Source organism: Procambarus clarkii, chromosome 88 (assembly GCF_040958095.1).
Source record: "Procambarus clarkii isolate CNS0578487 chromosome 88, FALCON_Pclarkii_2.0, whole genome shotgun sequence".
Lineage (NCBI taxonomy): Eukaryota > Metazoa > Arthropoda > Malacostraca > Decapoda > Cambaridae > Procambarus > Procambarus clarkii.
In genome coordinates, this window is record NC_091237.1 from 14,383,364 (window position 1) to 14,395,338 (window position 11,975).

Here is an 11,975-nt window from a genome sequence, read left to right on the forward strand (position 1 = left end):
TAGCGTTCCTACAAAACATTCTTTAAAGATTTTTAAAGCACCAACTATGGTATAAAATATTGATTGGTGAAGCACTGTTATTCTATGTAATAATTTATAGTGCTTATTATAATTTACTAAGAACAACTAATATTTCTCAAAACAAAACTACGAGCCTTCAATAGGATATAGCTGATCTGTAATATTATAATAGCATGGACAATAGAAGGTAAATTTCACAACCCATGTGGGACCTGAAAACTACAATTTTCATTATAATTGAACCAATCACGACTATTCTGCTATCTACGTTGATGGACGGGTACTGTGAGACGTAAATTGGTATGTGAGGAAGAGTTTGGGCCTTGGTAAAAAAAGGTAACTGGGAATATATCACTTATGTACTAAATCACATTCAACATATTGACTTTAAGCATTAAGTCATATATGTGCTGTCTTGTGTGAGAACGGGTTGGTAAATCCACAACGGGCTCACCATAGCCCGTGCTGCTTGGAACTTTTTGTTCCGAGTGGCTGAATTTAAAACAACAGCCTTCAACTCCTCTCATACCATCTCGTCTCATTCTGAACGCCAGTCCACCTTGTCCCTCTGTGGCTCCACGGCGACAGGCTCGGACGCCCTTGATTACGGAATGCTTCGTGTTCCTTGCAGTATTTATAACCGTATTTGGGAGAAGACATTGATTCCCGAGGACTGGCTGAGAAAACTGGGTACTCAAGGCACTTTCCTTAACATTTTTTGCCATGTTGTCTTGTTGTATTTGAAATCTTTTAGAATGTAGTTACTTTACATCTTACGTGGTCATAGAACATCATCACTCTCCCCATCTCTGTTTGGCTTTCGTGAGTGCTGCAGCACAACTGATATCTTAGTGACATGAGGTTTACCTTTGCACTTAGAGGTCTATATTTGTTGCGAATACCTCCATTGGAATTATTATTTTTGCCCTGGAAAAGGTTTAGAACTCTATAATATGACATTTTTGCCCAATTTCATTCTTTTGGCCTTCGTAGCAGTCTCCAATTTTTCGTTCAAAGCTTTCCCCCCTCCCCCCTCTCTCTTATTTGGCCAACTCTGCATACTATTACGTAATGTACTTAACTACCTAATTAATTAATTTAATAATAGTTGTTCTCAGGAATCAAATACACGTCACCTAGTCCCTAATCATTCCGCTTTGTTTTCCAGCTGTCAGTAATATTAAATGATAATGAATTATAATACTTTCTAATTCTCCTTTCTATTTCTGATACTGATGTATAATTTGTTCTTTATACCAATATTTGTTTCAAGTATATCATCTAGTTTAGTTAATTTATTATGCACCCCATAACCATCCTGTGGGAGATAGTGGAAAGGGTTAGAGGGAACATAACGGGCTCAGAGACTGAAGGCCAAAATTCATTTAACTAAACAAGTTAGTGTTAATGAGCTAGTTACAAAATTCAGTGCACATCGTCACATCAATAATGGGTTCGAGACCGATCATAAGTAAGCTCATGTAGTATATAAACTATATTCGCAAATGTAAATGTTTGCAAACAATGTTTAACTAGGAAAAAAGAACGATCGTGTGTTGTTAACTGACGATCAACGACGATCCAGGATGCGTTATGTGTGACGTCACGTCGTCTCTGCCTCAACAGCCTAATGCCAGTACTTAACACTGTTATACGTTATATCGCTTACATGAAAGGTCAATAAACTGATAAGCACAAGTGTAGGGCCATCTCCCTTGGTCACAACTCTAAATGTATTCTTTTTTGTTAGTTGCCGCATTATATTTTACTATAGATGGCAGAGAGAATTATGTAAACAAATGAGTGGAGTTTTGACGAATGAGACTCGTCGTTACAAAGCGCCGAGTCATTCATAATCTAAGCCAATACTACGACAGAAACAAATGCAACGTTGCCACTTTGCACTTTACAAGAAACTGGGGGTAAAGGAATGCTTTTCCTCGAGTGTACATATTACGCTATAAACAAAAAATATACAATTAAATAAAATATAAGAATTACGCTATATACAATAAAAAGGTGTATTTTATTATGCTTTCAGTGACATATAAAGGAATATTCTCCCATCCCGAGTTCCCCCAAGCGGCTCCGTCCAGAGAAACGTAAGATTATTTACTGAAAGTATAAGAACTTGAGGCTGAGGGAAACTCTAGACGACCCAAGGACCACCTGTCCCACTGGGTGTTGGGGCGTGTGTGGGAAGACTGTGCTAAGCCACTGAGTATCACTTACGGGTCCATAATGGTCACTTTGCCTCGTTCTCACCAGCAGTTAGGTTCTGTTGTGCCACAATAAATATACTAACTACTAATACAATGTTAACTTTAGGGAAACAAAGAGTGTTAGAGGATTACGAGTGAGTGTGTAAATACTGGGGTAAAGAAGGGGTGTATTATGAGAGGCAGCGACCATGAGGAGGGTGTGAGGGAGGTGTTGAGGCGGGCAGGTGGGGCCCAGTTCCTCACTCTCCTCCTCACCTTCACTCCAGTAACATCGTCTGGCTCAAGGTCTTTATATATTACGGTAATGTGTATTTTAACGTTGGTTTAAAGTGCTAGTCGTAGTTTTAGATCTGGGTAGATGCTTAGATGAGGTGTAAAGTGCTCGTTTTAAATAAACATGTATTGTTGACTTCCTCCTATGAAATGAATACCCTTGAATTCTTAAGACTAATAATATCATGACTAATACATTTAATAAGTTAGAAATAACATTTCCTATAACAATGTACCAATTACTAAATATCTTGAACATTTACGTATATTTTTTTTTTTTAAAGGTCACATACCTGAAACTTTTAACGTGCCTGAAACCAGGTAGTTTGCCACTTGTTAAACACTTAAAGATGCCTTCGTGTAACTAAAAGGACCCTTCGTGTAACTAAAAGGACCCTGGAACTTTGTATTATATTGAAATAACGAACCTAAACTTGTTTAATTATAATAACCATAATTTGGTAACTGCATTATACTAAACTATTCTAGCCTCGTTTCTAATAATTTAATGGCCGAATCTTTCAAACTTCACGATTATACACCTACATAAACCAAATTTGTAACAATGTAAAATTTCTATCTGTAATGCTAAATGTCAATTTCATATTGATACTATTGTCACTAATACGTATGTTTTTAAATGCTATTTCGTTACGTAGTGTATTTCTAATTGTGCATAGTTATTAGTATGACAGGCTATGCAAAGGTTTAAATCTTTACATACTTATTGCAGATTCAGTTTCTAAGGTCTTCAATAAAGAGCTTTGTGTTTCACGTAGCTGGAATGACTAGCCAATTTCTGCAGGTATGGGTTTTGGCATCCAGTCCTTGGATATTTTAGTTCAAATCTTGACAATATTTTGTCTTATATTTTGAAAGTAGATCTATATTGGCTAAAATGTATTAATGATTGTAAAGTCTAAAAGTTAAACTAATTTTTCTTGCAGGATCCTGATCTTCATAACTTGGATGTGTCGGTTGCTCTTGGCAAGTTTTCAGAGATGCGGGTGGCCCACTACCTGAATTAAACGCTGTAGTAGCGATGCCTTCATCCTGAAAGGTTCTGGCAGGGGCCCGACTCTTAAGCTCTGAGCAGCGCCGCTGAAACATTGTTCCTGAAATTCTTACCCCAAGGCTTTCGTGGTGAATTTGCATTCGTTGGCCAGGGTGATCTTGGTGGTCCAGGTCCTGACAAGGTATTCAGTGGTCCAGATACTATAATGGACTGTGGCAGATTGGGCCATGGGACCATCCCGTGGATTGCAGTGGGTAGCTGCTGGAAGTTTTGTCTGACCTGTTGGCCTCTTATGTCTGGAGGTGGACGATATCTTCAACCTCCCCCTAATGTCACCCCAAACTATCAGTTGAATCACTGTCACCGCCCAAACCTTCAACAGCGTAGCAGTCGTTCTAATTTCCTTCGGAGAGCAGACTGTCGCCGTTGGAACTCTTTCGGTAAGTCTACGGTGACACTGTGACATATTAAGATCATAATACGCACATCTGCCGCTAAAAATTTCTACCTCTACTACACAGGTGCTACAGGCTCCCATTGATGACCGGATCGTTCTATGGAAGTTTTTGTCCGGCCCGCATCCGTGACGTTAACTGAAGTGAAGTCTGACTTCAGGATCATGACGAACGTCACTAGGCTGTGACCCTTGGCCACACTTCATTAGCCAGTACACGTACACCACCATGGCCACTTCAGGTGTAAGCACTTGTGCTTGAGTGATGTAATTTACTGTTGCTTCTGTGTTAATGATTTTTATTTAAGTGTACAGCGACGGTGGTACTCACAAATATTAACACCCATAGAACTACCTTCACAAACTACGGCAGTGATATGTTACAGCAGTTACCGGCCTAAATAAGTACTGACAGGCATTAGTCTTGTAATTTTAATTTGAGCATTTTTGATAATTCCTAAATGTGTAGCTGGGAAAAATAAATTGCATCAAATAAACTTTTATCTTCATTTACCCGAAAGTTTTCTAACGTGTTAAACGGTCTAATGTATCTTGGTTTCTCTCCTGGCCTCGACAAGGACAGGAAGCCGGCGACTTCAGAGGCTTCTACTGGACGGTAGAGCTATGGTCTCCCTTGATGCAGGTCGACGTTAAATTCCCGACCATTAAAGTGGTTGGGCACCATTCCTTCCCCCAGTCCCATCCCAAGTCCTTATCCTGACTTTCCATGTGCTATAGTCATCATGGCTTGGTGCTTTCCCCTGATAATTCGTTCCTTCGGGGGGGGCCCCCCCCTCTTTCACTAAAGAGTAAAAAATCTTTATAGCCGTGTTTAAATTGTAGCACCTGCTTCAGCATTTACTACTCTAGAGGGCAGGCAGGTCAATAGGTTATTTTTCATTTATTATTTATATGAAAGTTCTTGCTTGTAAAACAAATTCTATGCGTGCTTAAGACAGTCCTTAATCCTAATTTTCTCTAGAATACAACCAGGCAAATAATTTAACCAGGTAACCCTTCCCTACTGGTTTGAACAGAGGCTACAGTTAAGGCTTGGGACCTGGTCAATCCTCCCTGGCCAGGATACAAACACAAGCCTAAGTGCTTGCAAAGAGTGCTTAAGGTTAAAATCTCACGGGTTTAAACCCCTAAGAGTGTTCAGACCTGCATTGTGGCTAGTTTAGTCTTTACTCTATGGTCCCTTTCCAGCCTGTTGTCGTCATGAGGAGGCTTGGTCGGTGGCTGCCCAAGTGTCGTGCTCCATGGGACAGTCTTTTGTCCTTTTGAAGTCGTCCTCCTGCTGTCATCTTCGCTAATTTTGCTAGAAGCTATTTCCTCATCTTTTTTTTCTTCTCCTCCCCTTGCCTTTCTAATTCTCATTTCCTGCCGACCTTTTGCCATTTTTTATTCTTTCGGACATCTTCGGTTTGACACCCCGGTGTTTGTGGAGGCGCGCACTCATCTGTAGAGCTGTGGTACCCGACGTTGCGAGCAAGGAGATGCTTTTGTCGAACTTTGCCTTTGTTGCTGAACCCGATCTTGACGGACTGACGGTTCATAAGGTGGCCATTGCGGGGCGTTGAAGGCCTGTAATTGGCAAAATTCTTCTGCAACACGTTTAGATTAGTGACAGGAAACTTCGATTGCCACGAGGATGTTAATTATATCCTTGAGGCCCAAGGCCATCCTGTCCTCCACATGGATACCTTCACTAGACTCCCTCGTGGTCGTTGCCATCAGCCTCTTCGCATTGTGATAGTCACGTTTTTTATGGTAAAAGTCCCTTCCCGCTTAAGTCATTCCCGCTGGTGCCAGATGCTCCGTTCAGGAATACATCCCCCCTCTCCTTGTCTCTGCAGCAGGTGCTGGAGATCGGGGGAATGGTCCCTAAAGGTTCACAAGTGAAATATCTCTGCCCCCCTGTGTGGAACCTCGGGTCATTCCAAGATGGATGCACTTTTTCTCAAACTCTGCATCATTGTGGTGACGTTCACATTCTTCTCCCATGCACTACAAATTTGAGGAAGCCAACCTCGATTTAAAGCTTCGTAATAATTTGCCTTTTCCTGAGGCTAGGTTTGCCGTCTAACCTCTCGCTCTGGCACGTCTAATTCTAGTGTTGCGTTCCCCTTCTCTCCCGCTTTCTCAGTTTTGCAACGGTCTTGAGGCCTTGGGTACCAGACACCAATTCGTCTGGTCCTTTGCGTTCTGGGCCAGAGGGTCCTCCTGGTTCTCGGTCTGGTGTTTCATTCCTTCTTGGTCTTCATAGTCTCCTGTGCCTTCACTCTTGGTTCTCCTCACTGCCTGTCTGTTCAGGCCATTGTCCATCCTCCTCCCCGGTGTTCGTGTTTCCCGTTCTTTCTCCTGTTGAAACTAGAGGCGGCCACCAAGTATATGCTGATAACATGCCCCTCTCTCCATCAGAAGCATAAACCTGGCTCCTCGCCTTCCTCCCAATCGGGTAAGAAGGCTTCGATGTATTCCTTGCCTTCTGACTCGGACACTATCCCTACTTCTCCTTTTCAGTGGCGGGGTCTTATGTTGCTCCTATGGAGGTTTCCTTTAACCTTGATCCTCTCTTGGATGCTGCCCTTATTCCAGTGCCCTCGCCTGTTTGTCCTTCCTGCCTCCAATTCCCTTGACCGCCCGTCTCCGTTGCCGCCTCCTGCTCTGGACTTTGTCCATTTGCCTCTGGTCCATCCTCCTGCTCCCTTGTCTGACATCTTTGCTGGCTTTACCTCTGCCCCGTCGCCCTGATTTCACTGATCCTGATCTTGTTCTTCCTTAGTCTGCTGTGTTCCACTTTGCCTTTGTTTCTCCCTTGTTATCTGTTCTTCAATGGAATATTCGTTTTTTTTTTTTTTTTTTTTTTATATGCCAACCTCCACGAACTCCAACTTGTGATTGCAGTTTCCCCGATTTGTTTGTCTCCAGGACCCGATGCTTGGTGCTCATCCTGGCCACTTCCGTGGTTAGTCCTTTCTCTTCCCGCTGCAGCTCTTGCTGGGGCTCAAGTTTCTTTTGCTCTTGATTTATCTTGATATTTCCTTCGTCCCGCCCATTCGTTGTTCTGCAGCCCATATATTTGTAACTGGTATACAGTCTATTCCATTTCTCTTCCCCGAATGTCCCACTTTCTCTTCCTGATCTTGAACACCTGTTGGACTCCCTACCCGAGCCTGTTCTACTTTTGGGTGAATTTAACTGTTGGCATTACCCTCTGGGGGTGATGTTCTGACAAACACCAGGGGTTACTGCCTTGAACCTTTTGTCTTCTTGTCTCTTCTGAATTCTGGCGAGCCAATTCATGTAGATTCCCGCACTCACACCCTTTCCTGTTTTGATCTTTCTCTCTGCTTATCTTTTTATTTGTACTTTGCCTGGTGGGTTCTTTGATGACCTACATAAGTGAACTTCCCCCCCCCCCCCCATCCTTCTCTTTTTGCCCTCTTTCTCTCGGTGGCAGTTTGCCAGGACTGACTAGAACCTCTTCACCTTGTGTGCTAATCTTTCTGATCTGCCATTCTGAGCCCTCTTCTTTCATGACAGTTTAAGCTGCTCTCTGCTCTGTTCCTCACAACACCCTCGGGTGTGTGAAAGTACATTTCTGGTGAAATGCAGACTACTGTAAGCGTGCAGCCTGGAAGAATGTCGCAGTAGGACGTCCGTTTTTATTTCGGAAGTGGTGCCTTTTAGTTCGACCATATCCAGTGTTTGTTGAGACCGACATCGTCTCTACAGGATCGCAGTAATCGCTATTTTCCTCGCTACTTTGTGTGGTCCCTTTAACACTATCTTGCTTATGTCGTACTTTGACCATTACTCCTCCTGTGGGCCCTGTTCCCTTTCTGTACGGTTGTTTCGCTTGCAAGTTTCTCTCTCGGTTCGTGTTGCCAATGTTTCTCATCGTGTTGTTCAGTCCTTGCCCCCATGGAGGGTCCCTCTTCCTAGGTTTTGTAGAACCTTAGCCTTGGCCATGCAGGTCATTACCCTGTCCTACAGTTCTGAAACGCCTTTTCCTTCTCACTTTTCTTCACACTCCCGCTCCATCTCCGTCGTTAGATGGGTCTAGGTCTGCAGAGTGTAGGCTACTCGGGTGCAGTCAGGAAACACAACAATGTGTGTTGCCTTCCACAAGAGACTAGCATCTTCACGGCTGAACTTAATGCAATTTTGTTTGCCTTTTTGTCAACGGCTCTCACTGTAATTCTTCCCGTGTTGTTGTAGTTGACTTGAGCAGTGCTCTCATAGCTCTAGTCATATAATCCTGTGGTCATCGAACTTCAATATTGACTATCTCCAGCAGATTTAAGACAATAGTGTTTTGCTGGGTTCCCAGCCATATTGGTGGTTTCCTTAAATGAGTGTGCGGACACTGCCACTAAGGAAGCTGTCCGCACCTGTTCCATCTTCCGAAAAGGTATTTCTTATTCAGACTGCTATCCAGTTATTCCTCAATCCTTGCCCATTGGCAGGGTCGTTGATCTTCTGTTACTGTTAACAAGCTGCGTGCTCTTAAGTGTTGTCTCCCCATGGCCGTCCTCCTACCACCGTAACCGGCGGTGGGAAACTGCTTTGGCACGGCTGCGGGTTGGCCATACTCGCTTAACCCACGGTCACTTAATGGAGCGCCGCCCTGCTCCTTATTGTCCGAATTGCGTTGTCCCTCTTACAGTTGTGCATATCCTTGTTGAATGTCCTGACTTCCAAGACGAGCGTGTGTCTTGCTTCCCGACTGTCCCTCGCGGTCACCTATCCCTCGATAGTATCCTTGGTGAATCGAATACATTTGATGTTATTCGCCTTCTACACTTTTGTATAAGTGTATGTTGCAAGTATGAACTTGTACTCGTATTGGCATACTTAGTAATATTTAGCGTCTTGAATATCTCGCACTTTTAATGGTGCTATATAGCCTCCCCGGCTTGGTGCCTTCTTTTGATAACTACTTCATTATGCTAAGTATTACTAAAGCACCCACAATCTTGCAAAGTGTGGTAACGTGTGAAAGTATTCAGCAGTGACCGACACTTGGACAGACAGGAAAGACGTCAACCACTACATGGAAACCTACAGTACCTGGGCAAGATTTCTACCAACCTCATCATAACGACAGCATTCTATTACTAGACTAGCTTGTGCTGAGCGGGAAGGTTGGCTGATGGATACCTCTTTGTAGGTCATCTGGTGTACGGAGAGTTAACATAACTTTTAAAACACCATTTAAAAATTTCACAGCTCATTCCAGATAGGCAGTTTGGTAACACTGAGGAGCCTGCTAGTGGCCATCTGTACTCCCTCTCGACCCAAGTGCACCTGCATCAAATTTGCACAAAAGTGCACCAAACTTGCATTCAAGTGCACCTGCACCGAACTTGCACTCAGTGCAATTCCTGCATCAAATTTGCACAAAAGTGCACCAAACTTGCATTCAAGTGCACCTGCACCCAAGTACACTTGCACTTAAGTGCATCTGCACCAAACTTGCACCTGCGCACATGCCCGCACACCATAACCTCCACAGCTCTTCTCCACTTGTCCCCAACTCCCCCTCTCATTTATGTATCTTCCTCCCCTACCCCTGCATCAACTTGTCCCCGACTCCTCCTCCCCCCCCCCCTGCATCAACTTATCTTCCTTCCCCCGTCTCCCTCTCTACATTATATTTTCTTCCTCCCCATCTCTGACCCCTTGAAGTCCACCACTAACCCTACATAACAGAAAAAGGATCATGATAGTAGGAGAATAAAACACAGGTGGAGGAAAGGGACACGATTTTTTTCCCCTGGAGGAGATCGCTCGTGCATGGAGGGAAATCAGTGGGGAATCGATAGGCATGAGGGGAAACCTTAATTAAACTATAGATGGAACAGAGCAGGAGGAAATACAACTTCAGGCCATCAACCCCGCAGGTAGCAGGTAATATAGCAATGGCAGGGACCTCTACAATGGGGGGTAACCTTTCGTAAAATGCTGAGGAAGACTCCAGAAGCCATGTCCACGGTCAAGGAAGTTGCAATGAAAGTAACTTTACAGGCAGCTAATGGAAAGGGGGAAAAAAAAGAAAGATCTGTAGTCGTGGTAGGCATTAGGGAACAAGAAGGTTCCAGTTCCAGGAAGGCACCATAGAGCATACCCAAATACCCCTGCCCATGGAACAGCTTAGTACACCAGTGGGGAGCGAGATAATGGATATAGGGAAGCGAGCTTCGAGGTAATTTACTCAAACATCAATGGGATTACTAATAAAGTGAACTGGCCGATAGGGTGCAGGAAGAAAATCCAGATGTAATAGGGCTTGGAAACTAAATTTAGGCATCATAAATGCAGTGTTTCTGCAGGACTACTATATAGTAAACAAAGTGGGAAGGGAGAAGAATAACCCTGCTGATAAGTACTTGAATTTTGAAGAGATGGCTATCCCGGGATGTGAATGTTTCAGAAACTATATAAAAACTATGCTACTATTGTTTTAGGTCCACCCCATTGTCACTTACAACCCTCCATTAAATGACAGAAGACCCAGGAGTTCGATAGAAACATGGCAACTATTTATACAAGAGCAGCTTCAGTTGCCTGCTGGAATGGATCCAGACTCTTCATGAGCGACTTCAACTACGGAATTAGACTGCGAATGGATGACCTGGAGGTGCAGATACATGGAGAGCTAAACTCTGATGTGGCAGCAAGAAACTCGGGCAACAAGTCAAGGGACCCACAATAACGAGAGGCGAACCAGCTAAACTAACCGATATTCACCTGTAAAAAGTCAGAAATAAGGGAAGTCAAATTCAAGTATGAATTTAATACTGGAAAGTAATTAAATTAGGTGAAGGGAGCAGGAGGCCGAACACTATGTACCATGTGGGAGACGAAATCCTGCAAGTCAAATAGATCTGGGGGCTGATATCACACTAAACCTATCCCCAGGAGCGCACATCAAAATTACATCAGCTGGTTATGCTAGATTGGCCAACATACGTGGTTTAAGAAACGTTTAAATAGTCATTCAGAACTTCATACCACTCGAGGATTGGTCTGACTGGAGTATGCAGCTTCAGTCTAGAGTCTATACATAGTTAAACACAGGACAAACATAAGATTGAGGTATGCCACCAGACTAGTCCCAGAACAGGTAGGTACGAGGAAAGGCTACGGGAGATAAACCTAAAGTCCTTGGAAAACTAGATTAGAGATTATCACCTACAAAATTCTCGGGAATTGACTGGACAAAAACCTTTTAGCATGGGTGTAACATTAATAAGGCGATACTAGTTGAAGCTTTGTACCCAATTTAGCCACATTAGAAGTTTTTTGTGCCTGTAGTTAAAATGGAATGCATTGGACTGATGTCGTGGAGACAGACTATGCAGAGTTTTAAGTGCAGAGTTGACAAGATCCCAATAGGCTCTAGAATCTCTAAAATAGTCTACCGACAGTCTAAAGGCAAGACCAGAGCCAAATCTCAGCCCCCCGCAAACAACTAGCCGAGTACAAGACGTTTGCAAGTCAAATGAATTAGAGAACCAATTTGATTTAAAGCAAACTTTTCTTGCAGTTTGCAAGAGACGTTTGCTTTAAGCGCCCCCCCCCCCCCAAAAAAAAAAAAAAAAAAAAAACTTTCCACATTTACTTTTAATTATAAATGGAAAATGCCTCTACCCAATAAATGTTTCCCCCCCCCCCCCCTCTTCACGCCTTTCCCGCAAAAGTTTTAAACTCATGACCACCTCTGCAAACAGACCAAATCTATCCAGCGGTCCAACCCAAATACCGCATTATGTTTAACATCCCGTTCTTTTTAGGAATTCTCAAATTTAAATTTTCATGCACTGGTTAGGTTCCTTTTCAGATTATATTTCAACTTTAGTACGGTGGCTTGGCATTTAAATCTTTGTGCTTCTAACAAATGCCGTCAGCAAAGTACTTGGTCTGGAAGCTTTAAGGACGTAATGTATCCCGTCCTCAAAAGCCTGAAGTCAATGCACCA